The sequence below is a fragment of the Mustela nivalis genome (assembly GCF_964662115.1).
Source record: "Mustela nivalis genome assembly, chromosome: 6".
In the NCBI taxonomy this organism is placed as follows: Eukaryota; Metazoa; Chordata; class Mammalia; order Carnivora; family Mustelidae; genus Mustela; species Mustela nivalis.
In genome coordinates this window covers 94346121-94358391 of record NC_139025.1, presented here as the reverse complement: position 1 = coordinate 94358391, position 12271 = coordinate 94346121, and the positions used below count along the sequence as shown (strand labels likewise).

At 34.5% G+C, this 12271-nt stretch overlaps 1 pseudogene across 1 annotated transcript; it reads right to left on the bottom strand.

Annotated features, from left to right (window-relative positions):
• Positions 1–1911: 1911 nt before the first annotated feature.
• LOC309866620 (olfactory receptor 4K14-like) lies at positions 1912–3148 on the bottom strand (annotated as a pseudogene). Its single transcript has 2 exons — positions 3145–3148; positions 1912–2869 (listed from the first exon to the last, which is right to left on the bottom strand). The product of its transcript is annotated as an olfactory receptor 4K14-like (transcript).
• Between the last annotated feature and the right edge of the window lie 9123 nt (positions 3149–12271).

The following is a 12271-nucleotide window of genomic DNA, read 5'->3' as shown; positions in this document are numbered from 1 at the left end:
ATTTGGTTGTTCAAGTAACCCAATCATTGCCCAATTCTTTCCTTTCGTTTGATGTTTCAGAATCAACATACAAAAAATTGAATTCTTTGACCATTAGTTTAGTTAATACAAAAGTTAACTCTTGCTTATAATAGTCTTTTTAGGATCTAAGGACATTTAAAAACTCAGCATAAGATCTGACTCTGTTATACTCAAACACACTTCCTAATAGATGACTTGCCAAGGTACGGAATCAGCACTGTAAGATATAATTTGATGTAGTGTTTATTTAAAGTTTATGCATTACATTTTATTATTTTCCTACTCCAATGCATTTTTTTTACTTTTAATTTTTAATTTTTTACTTTTTATAAACATATATTTTTATCCCCAGGGGTACAGGTCTGTGAATCACCAGGTTTACACACTTCACAGCACTCACCAAAGCACATACCCTCCCCAATGTCCATAATCCCACCCCCTTCTCCCAAACCCCCTCCCCCCAGCAACCCTCAGTTTGTTTTGTGAGATTAAGAGTCACTTATGGTTTGTCTCCCTCCCAATCCCATCTTCTTTCATTGATTCTTCTTCTACCCACTTAAGCCCCCATGTTGCATCACCACTTCCTCATATCAGGGAGATCATATGGTAGTTGTCTTTCTCTGCTTGACTTATTTCACTAAGCATGATACGCTCTAGTTCCATCCATGTTGTCGCAAATGGCAAGATTTCATTTCTTTTGATGGCTGCATAGTATTCCATTGTGTATATATACCACATCTTCTTCATCCATTCATCTGTTGATGGACATCTAGGTTCTTTCCATAGTTTGGCTATTGTGGACATTGCTGCTATAAACATTCGGGTGCACGTGCCCCTTTGGATCACTACGTTTGTATCTTTAGGGTAAATACCCAATAGTGCAATTGCTGGGTCATAGGGTAGCTCTACTTTCAACTTTTTGAGGAACCTCCATGCTGTTTTCCAGAGTGGCTGCACCAGCTTGCATTCCCACCAACAGTGTAGGAGGGTTCCCCTTTCTCCGCATCCTCGCCAGCATCTGTCACTTCCTGACTTGTTAATTTTAGCCATTCTGACTGGTTCCAATGCATTTTAAATCGTTACACAATTTCTCAATTTACACCATGAAATATTGAGCCATGAAATAGCAATTTTCCCCGTGTGAAAATTAACCTCTGTAATTGAATTTCACTGGCATACATTCATTTTTTCAATAAAAAGTTTAAGTATAGTAAACATTTCCAGGAAAATCTATACTTTTAAATAAATAGGATTTTGAAACAGTGTCTTTTTCCTTCTCTCTGACTTTCAAAACCAGGAGAAAGACTGATAGAGCATTTTATTCTCACACTTGCTTGCTTCTACTGAATGTTTCATGTCTTAAAAGGTTAAAAACTGACAGTTTTGCTGTACTGAACTATGATTAGGAAATTAAAATTCATTTTCTATAAATACTGTAGACAAAATAAGCTAGGGAGAGAAATCTGGTTTAACAAAGATAGAAAATTGCTAAGTCCATTCCAAAGTCAATGTGTGGGTTGAGTGTGTATGTAGATTATATCTGTTTACATAAAGTTATATTACATAGAAATTACTATATAATTCTACTAATATTAAATTATAATGCAGTTATATTATAATTACAAATTACATTTGTATAAAATATGATAAAATTAAAATTATTATACTGTGATATGTCTTATAAGGTAGTGATACTATAAAGTTATATGATAAAATTGTATTTAAAGTATAAAATTATATAGAATAAAACTATATACATGATTTTTGTTGTAATCAACTATTTATCAGAAATATAACACAATAAATATATCAATATTTATCAATTAAATATATCAATAAAACATCAGAATGAAATCTTTATGCAGAATCCTTTTAAAGAAAGGATATTCCCTAAATGAGTAAGAACATGTAGATATAAGGAAAGGTGGAATTCAGTGATGTCATGTGTTGGTTACCCAGTTTCTTCATAGTGGTTTTCATCTTTTTATTCCTCTTTGTGTAGATAAAGGGGTTCAAAAGTGGAGTAAAAATGGTTTAAAACACAGACAGGAGCTTGTCCACAGAGACCTGACTGAAAGGCCACATATAAATGAAAATGCAGAGCCCAAAGAAGAGTATGACTACTACGATTGTGCAAAGCAAGTAGAGAGTGCTTTGTATACCCCACCAGCAGCACGCTGTTAGGGAGTGATGAGGATAACAGTGTAAGACACCAAGAGGAACAGTTCATGGACTGTTCACTGTCTGATATCATACGTATATCTAAGACATAGGTGTCTATGCAGGCAAGCTTGATCCTGAGAGGAAGGTACGAAGAAGCTGTCCAACTCATTGGGGCCACAGTAAGGTAAATTCACAGTAAAAGCTACTTGACTGATGGAGTGCACAAATCCAGTGACCCCTGAAACCAACACCAGACCCATGCAAGTATTCCGGCTCATCATGGTCATGTAATGCAAAGGTTTGCATATAGCCACATATCTGTCATAGGCCATGGAAACCAGAAGTACCATCTCAGTCCCACCAATAAAGTGAAAAAAGATTTGAGCCATACATCCTCCAAAGAAGATGAGCTTTCGATCACTAAGAAAGTCCCTGATCATCTTGGGGGTGGCAAATGAGGCTAGCCATATATCTAAGAAAGATAGATTTCCCAGCAGGAAATACATAGGAGAGGAGTGCAAGTGGGAGTCAGAAATTACAGTGACCACAATGATGAGGTTACCCAGCACAGTGGCCACATAGATCCCAGAGAAAAATATAAAGTAAAAATGCTGGAGGTGTTGTGAAGTGCAGAGTCCATACAACACAAATTCTGATACAAGGCATAATTCTACAGCTCCATTATCTCAAGTTTCAAATTGTGTCCTGAATCTATATAAAGAAAGGAGGTGGACATGAAAGGGCCTGCCAACTACCAGGTACATGAAAGTGATCACCTAATTTTATCTGTATGTAATTTTAATTTTAAAGACAAAATGTGAAATACAATATGGGAATGATTAGATCCAAGTCCAACAATAGAGTTTGCTTTCTCCCATGTAAAGGCTGCTTAAAATCTTCCTGTTTTTATTTTTTAAAGCTATTTATTAGGCTAAAATGTACCTACCTACCAAAACTCACCCATTTTAAGTGTGAAACATAATGATTTTTAAACAAATTTATGGAGTTACACAGCCTTCTCCACAATGCTTGCTTTGAAACCTAGACAATCCAGGAACTTCAGGGACTTCTGGTAGTAGTAGTAGTGAAACTACCTTATCTTCTGTATTCATTTGCTTGTTCACATGCTCACTCATTCAGACCATGTCTATGTAACACTGAAAGTTCCCATTCTCAATTTAGTTAATAAAGCAATCAGTATAAAAGAAAATAAATTAATTAACCTAAGGTTTATACAGTGCCCTCGATCCCACATTTTATTACAGATCTTGTCATCTCTATTGATCAGTTGGGTTTGGGATTAAAAGGCCAATGATCCAACTCATTTGTAGATTTACAGTGAATAAACTACTTATGACAAGATTTTAGAATGGCTTCAATGAAATAAATATTTTTAAGATCTTTCAACAAGGACCTCAGCATAAAACTAGGCAATAGTTGGGGAGAGGCATAGCTTTCACAGTATACATGAGTATTGATAAGTTCAGCACTTACTACAGCACTTACTTCACTCACTAAGAGGAAGATATTGTATAAATGTTTTGATAAAGATACTAACAGAATTCTTCATGAGTAATTTCACAAATGATGCAGAACTGTCCTTTGTATGAACTTTTATTATATTGGCCCTTTATAAAATTGAAGACTATAACATGAAATAATAGTTTGGTAAGGCCTATTATGTGGAGCTAAAGTTACATGTTCCAGATCTGAAATATTCTTTTTTTTTTTTTAATATAATTTTTTATTTTTTATAAACATATATTTTTATCCCCAGGGGTACAGGTCTGTGAATCACCAGGTTTACACACTTCACAGCACTCACCAAAGCACATACCCTCCCCAATGTCCATAATCCCACCCCCTTCTCCCAAACCCCCTCCCCCCAGCAACCCTCAGTTTGTTTTGTGAGATTAAGAGTCACTTATGGTTTGTCTCCCTCCCAATCCCATCTTCTTTCATTTATTCTTCTCCTACCCACTTAAGCCCCCATGTTGCATCACCACTTCCTCATATCAGGGAGATCATATGATAGTTGTCTTTCTCCGCTTGACTTATTTCGCTAAGCATGATACGCTCTAGTTCCATCCATGTTGTCGCAAATGGTAAGATTTCATTTCTTTTGATGGCTGCATAGTATTCCATTGTGTATATATACCACATCTTCTTGATCCATTCATCTGTTGATGGACATCTAGGTTCTTTTCATAGTTTGGCTATTGTGGACATTGCTGCTATAAACATTCGAGTACACGTGCCCCTTTGGATCACTACGTTTGTATCTTTAGGGTAAATACCCAATAGTGCAATTGCTGGGTCATAAGGCAGTTCTATTTTCAACATTTTGAGGAACCTCCATGCTGTTTTCCAGAGAGGTTGCACCAGCTTGCATTCCCACCAACGATGGCACATGGCACTGTGACAGAATTTTAAAATCTAGAAGAATTCATGGTTATTCTATCTGTTTAAATCTCCTCAAATAACACCAGTCACTATCAGGTTTTTGTGGATAACAGGGATTCAGACTCTTTTGTTCCTCTTGAAGTTATATAGTGAAGTATATTAAAAGATTTAATTGCAAAACTTTTTAGGAATAGGTGTTACCCCTCTTTAGAATGGACTTATACATCTGATGTTAAACATTGCTGTGGACAAGATGGAAATAATCACAATTCAGAATCTCTTCACAAGTTTTCTTAGATGACACTAACACCAGCTAGCATACATAATTCAGACCATAATGGGTATTCTTTATTGGTATACTTTTGCTCTGTGGCTATGAAAATTTTCACATGAAAGCATAAAGCATAACTGGGTTTCAGTAGTGTGCTCTAGAGATTAGGTGAGTGGAAAGTCAAAATAATCAAATGGAAATTCAGGAAAAAATGTTTAACTTGCTATTGAAGTAAAGATGCTCTAGAATTAGATATTGGTGACAGTTGCACAATTTTGTAAATGTATTAAAAACCATTGAATTGTATATTGGAAATGAGTGACCTTTATGGTATGTAAATTATATGTCAATAAAGCTCTTTTAAAAATGGATGCTAAAAGAAGAGGAATAAATTAACTTAAATAGGGTTCTGATTTCAGAGAACACTTTATCATTTACAAAGGCATTTAAAGATTGTAAATGTTAAATTTATAATCACAAACAAATGTTGTTGATTTTGTATACCTACAAATGCTACTTAGGAAACAAATATAAAAATGACAAAATTGATTTTAACTGACAAGTTAGTATTATTTCCTCCAACATTTTCAATGTAAAAAATAATGAATGAATTAGTCTCTGGTTGATTTGTATGTTCAGACACACATTCACTAAATGTCTATCAAAGGCTGTTTACTACCCGGAGTTAGATGCTCACTGCTGGTGCTGCCCAATCCCTCAACCTGTATTTCAAATCTACTATTTGCCTGAACAGAACTTCTGAAAACATATATATATATATATATGTTTATATATATATATATATATGTTTATATATATATATATATATATATGTTTATATATATATATATGTAAACATATTTTCCTCCATATATATATTTATCAAATCCTCTATAGAATTATATATATATGTATATATAATTCTATAGAGGATTTGATAAGCTCTTTCTGCTCCTCCTAGAAAATAATTCCAGAAAAGCATCACTTTAAGAAGTTAGAGGACTTCAGATTTGAGTCTTCTTTGGACTTTAGATATAAGTATATATATCCTCTCTCCCATCAAATTAATAATCCCTTAAAGATGGGACATTGATGGACAATTACTAGAATGGAGCTTAGGGAATAAACTATAAGTGGAAATTTGCACTATTAAATCATGTTCATTTACTCAAGTGACAAAGGAAGAAAGATTTTAAAGATGTCAGATTCTATGAACCAGGTACAATTATTTTAATAGCTTAAGCAGGATAATATGTATATGTATGCAGTTAATACACCAAAAAATGTGCCTTTCCTTTAGATAATAAAATTAACAAGTCACATTTGTTTTAAAGATTTTATTTATTTATTAGAGAGAGAGAGAGTACAATTAGGGGGAAGCAGCAGGAAGAGGGAGAAGCAGGCTCCCCACTGAGCAGGGAGCCCAACAGGGCTCCATCCCAGGACCCTGCGAACATGACCTGAGCCAAAGGCAGACACTTAACCAACTGAGTCACCGAGGCATCCCAACAAGTTATATTTTAAAATATACTGAAAATCTGCCAATGTTGCATATTATTTTATGTAATTTTGATCAAGCACAATACTTTGGGACATCACATTGGCATGCGCCAAAATATTTGTTTTCTTCAGATTCATATAGTCATGAATAATGAACTCTCCTGGTGTCTGGGCTACTTTGCACATTATTTATAATTGTTATCCACTTACCTCACCAAATCATTTTAAGTTAATTCAGGATCTTCTGCTAAAGTCTGCATGCTAATTACAAATATCTTGAATGTTCTGATGAATGATAATCATATTTACAACTATTCAAATGACATCAATTCCATATTAGGTATATAAGCACAATTGCATTTATAAGACATTTCACTGCCAATTCCGTATCTGGTATAGTATAAAGTATCACCTTTTATCTTGGCTTCAGATAGTTGTATTTCACATAAAAGGAATCACAAAATCTTTCTAAGTTTGTTTCTCCATTTAAAGCACACAGATTATAAACGATAAAGAAAAAGTATAGAAATAAACTTTGTGCATCAATGTCACTTGTTTTTGATATGTAGTTATTATTTAGGTACAAATATACTATGTTGACCCAAGAATAATGAAGAAGCTTATGACAGCTAAAACAAGTGAATATTTGCATGGAGGTAGGGAAATTGACAGCTAAAACAAGTGAATATTTGCATGGAGGTAGGGAAATGTTGCCTAAATATGATGACTTATTTTATGTGTCAATTTAGGAGAGTGTTTTTGGATGAAATTAACATTGAATGAGATGAACTCTAAATAAAACATATTTTCCTCCATAAGATAGGTGGGCCTTATCCAATCAGCTGAAGGCCTGAATAGACCAAAAACACTCACCTTCCCCACCAAGAAAGAACTCTCCAGTACATGGTCTTTGATTTCATCTGTACCATCAGTTCTCCTGGGACTCTAGTCTTCCAGTCCAACAGTAGAGTTTGGATTTGCATGCTCTGAAAAACACATGAGCCATTCCTTTTAATAAATATCTCTCTTTCTATGTCTCTGTCTCTGTCTGCCCCTGTCCTCTTCTCTTCCCTGAAAACCCTGACTTACACCATAAATATCAAGCTAGTAATAGAAAAATTCAGAAAGCAAAATAACAATATACAAAAATATGTAAACATTTTTAAAACCTTTGTATTTTAGGAAGCACCGCAATAAAACGTAAATCCAACTATAAGCTTGTAAACTCAATTTCCAATCCTATGACCCACAAAATCACTATATAGAGTTGTGCAGACTTTAAGTGTTCAAGGCCAACTGGCCAAAGGGTCAGTTAGGGCTGACATCCACCCTGTGCTCCACCCATCCAAGAAACAATATATGCTAACTAGGCATAGGTTTGTCCCTTAGAAGTCCTTTTTCCTAATTCACATAAAGTTCCATTGTGATTATTTTAGCCCTATGACAAAGCCCTAATATCCTTAACATAGAAAAAGTATTTATAAATCAGTAAGTGAAGGAAACCTGAAGGGAAAGAAGAGGAAAGAATTTAGGAAAATTATTTTTTAAAAGGAGGAGGACAAATAGGCCAAAGAGCATTAAAAAGTTATCCTCAGTAAGCAAAACTTAACAAGGCATACTTTTATCCACATATCAGGTTTGGAATAAATACATCAAACTCAGTCAGGTCTTATAAAAATGCATAATTTTGAAATAAAAGTAACAATACAAATTTAAATAACACCTGACATCTCTTGAGGACTTTCTCTATGCCGGTGCTATGTAAGGTTGATTCTTTCAATTAATCTTCACAACAATCTAATGAGAGAAACTCCATCATTACTGATTTATAAATGAGGAGACTGAGGCTAATGTGTCTGGACACACATTGCCAGTAGCAGAGTTGATGTTCTAACCAGGTGCATGGACTCTAGAATCTCTATTCTTAAAGCTGTGTAAGGCCACCTCCCTCACTGTTAAGAGGAATGTAAGTCAGTACAACTTTTAGATAGACACTTGAGAAATATAAATCAGGCTCCCTGAAAAATACCAATACACCTTTACCTAGTATTTCTGTGATATAAAAGTCTATGATAGAGTTGGGTTAATATATAAAAAATATAACCATTTCATTTTGCCCAAATACATAAAATGAATTAATGATCAGTGTGATAGAATATAATAATAAAAATAATATTTTCAACACATATTTCAATATATTAAGAAAAGTTCATGTGTTTTTTTTTTGTTTTCTTTTGTTTTTTTTAAGGACACCAAGCGGGGTGCCTGAGTGGCTCAGTGGGTTAAGCCTCTGTCTTCGGCTCAGGTCATGATCTCAGGGTCCTGGGATCGATCCCCACATCGGGCTCTTTGCTCAGCAGGGAGCCTGCTTCCTCCCCTCTCTCTCTGCCTGCCTCTCTGCCTACTTGTGATCTCTGTCTGTCAAATAAAATAAATAAAATCTTAAAAAAAAAAAAGAAAAAGGACACCAAGCTATACATGTAGTCCACATTCTCCAAAGCATTGTTGAATGAAATTGACCATTGTCTCCCTCAAAGTATTTACATTCTCACAGAAAATGCAGATACATAAACCAAAACAAGATGGTAATTTACAATAAGGCTATGGAAAAAAATCAAGCAGGATAAGAGATAGTGGGAATGCCAGAGTTTTCTTTTTAAATGGGATGTTAAGAATAGGTTTCATTGTGAAGGTAACTTTTTTTTTTTTTATTTTTTTTTTGAGCATACACAATTAAGTTTATTGTCTTAAATGGGCGTGGTTCATGACACTCCCCAAAATTGCAATAGTAACATCAAAAACCACTCAAAGCAGATCACCATAACAAATATAATAATAAATAAAAAGTTTGAAATACTTCAAGAATTATCAAAATGTGACACAGATACTGTTGGAAAAATGATGCTGATAGACTTGCCTCATGTAGGGTTACCACCTTCAGTTTGTACAAAATGTAATCTCTGCAAAGTGCAGTGAAGTGAAGCACAATAAATTAAGGTATGCTCATATTTCTTCCAAACCTAAGATCTGCTGGCATTCAGGAAAATAGATAGATACAGTTTTCACAAATCAACAAGAAAATGAGGCACACTTGTGGCTTTGAATATTTTAATACAGGTCAATATTTAAGTAAGAAATATTTGGACATACATAACCAATAAAGGCATGTTTTCTAACCCACAAAAGTCTTAGATAAAGTTGCTGAATTGGAGGGAAGTGGGAGTTAAAAGGAATGCTGTAAGGGAGAGAGATCCTGAGACTCAAGATGGGCATATGGATGTGAAAAAATCAAGACATGAAAGAAGTTTACTGTTCCCTATAGCAGTAGCTAGTCACACATGTGTACATTCCCCAATATGAAAGTGAGCTTTTAGAGTCCTAGTTGGATGATGTGTTTTTTGGAAATTATTTCCCAATACCTACTTGTCTTTTCTTGTTTGGGTCTGAATGGAAATTGAAAATTTCTAGTAAAAATTCACAGTTGTGTATCTTAGCTCTATTAACTGTCATATAATTGAGCTAGTCCCTGTGATATAACTTGATTCTCTGGAATCCCATATAAATAGCAATAACAATGACATTGTTCTGGAAAGAACAAAATAGTTCTGGAAAATACTGCAAATTTAGTTTACCCTAGTAAGTATTATGCTATAATATGATTAATTTTTATTATTTGTTATTTTCTTATTGATACTTTTGTCCAATTAACTTATTCCAAATCCCGGGGAATTCAAAAAGTGTGTGTGTGTGTGTGTGTGTGTGTGTGTGTAAGAATTGTTTCTCTACCATCTTTTCTTATCTGTTGTTTTTATTAAGCATAATAATTGAATCTTTAAAGACAAAATCACTAGTCATGGATGAATCATAGCATTAGCCAAGGCATAATAAGATATAGATAAGTGATATAATGGTGATAATTTCAATCACGTTTAGAAATATCATTTCTAGCTTGTTGTCTTTAGAGTATTAAAAGTAAAGTAAACTTTGGACATCCCATAAAAGTTACAGAATTATTAAAATACAGTAGATTCATAAGAGTTGATTAGGAACTAGTCACTATAATGAAATTGATATATCATAGCTTCTGTTTGTTTTATGTCTTGTATTTAATTGTCTCTTTGTCTACAAGCACCAGAGAGCTTGATGTTTTGCTTCATAAAGTTTCAGAAAGTCCTATTACCAATATAGTCAAACCTACTCTAGGGATACACAATATAGCACTGAGTAGTAACTAATAAATATCTGTTATGTAAATCAATAAGTGGCTTTATTTTTCATGTTTGCCAACATGGGATTTAGGCATCTATCTGTATATTATATAATACACTATTACCATTAAAATATCTATCTAATGCAAGTAAAAATTGGAAGATAGTTCAGAGCATTTGGTTTGCCTTTCAGGATTGTGAAACTCAGGGAAACACATGCTGTAATCCTGCCACATGTACACTGAAAGCTGGCTCAGTTTGTGATACTGGTAAATGCTGTTCAAATTGCCAAGTAAGAGTCTTTTTAAATTTTCTAACTGCCTATGTGAACAAAGTCATCTTCTTAATAATATTTATATGTTCACATTCTACTTTATTCAATGTCATTTACTTCACCCCATCAGTATTCGGCAATAGGAAAAATATGTAGGCCTCCCACTGATGAATGCGATCTCCCTGAATTCTGCAATGGATTGACTACATACTTAAAGGAGGACATGGGAGCATCCATGTGTACATCTGGGGAAAGCAAAACACAGAGAGAACAGCCAGTGCAAAGAACTCAGGTGGCTGCTGCCTGAGGTTGTTAAACAACTCCTGGGACTGAAGTGGAGTAAGATGGAGAGTGGTTTGAATGATAAGCAATTATGTGTAGGGCATAAATCCTATAGGGCCCTGTAAGACACTACCAGCACATGGCTTTCTCTTCTGAGTGAAGTGGTGAGTGTGAGTTTTGAGTAGTGGACAGGTGTTAGAACAGCTCTAACTGCTCTTGTTGGAAAACACAAGGATAGAAGCTAGGAGGCCAGATAAGGAGCAAGTTCACTAATTCAGACCAGCTCTGATAGTGGCTCATTCCACAAATGTACACTATAAGACAGAAGCAGTCAGACTCCAGATACATTCTGAAGTTAGAGCTAACAGGACTACCTAAAGATTATTATAGGTTGTAATTATAATAGAGAAGTCAAACATGATTCCAAGGATTGTAGCCTAAGACACTCTAAGGACAAAGTTGCCATTATGTAAGATCATAAAAACCGTATTTGTAGACAGATTGGGAGGAAAACTGAAAGGGTAAATCTGAATATATTTTATATACATATATAAAACACATATACACATTATACATACAAATATATGTATGTGTATAACTTCTAAGCTACTTTCTATGGTGCCCCACAGATCTCTAAATCCCAGTTCTTTACTCTGGATTCAGTTTTTCTTTCTGTTCCTCAGATTGGAGAATCTCAGTCAACTGTCCTCAAGTTCACTGATACTTGCTTCTAACAACCAAAACTGAGTTGAGCCCTCCTAGAGAATGTTTTGTATCTGTTATTGTACTTCTGTTCTACAATTTCTACTTTTTATTTTTTCCATCTCTTTATTAATGATATTCCCTATCATTCTTCTGCTTCAGTAGCCTTCACCCATATGATACAATGTAAGCAAAATACCAGGCCACAATCAAGCCTGTCTTCTTATAGCAGATCTTATTTTCCAAATATGTTTAAAATCAAAATCTTCCATTCTACATATTCTTCTATACTATGACCATGTTTCCCCTTATCAGGATTTACAGTAGATATGCCAGACAAATAGTTGAGTGAAGAAGCCATCTTGAAAATGGGTTCTCCAAGTCCCAGGTGAGTTCAACTCTAAATTATGCTAACATGCATATTATAAAAACATTAAGATTGCATAT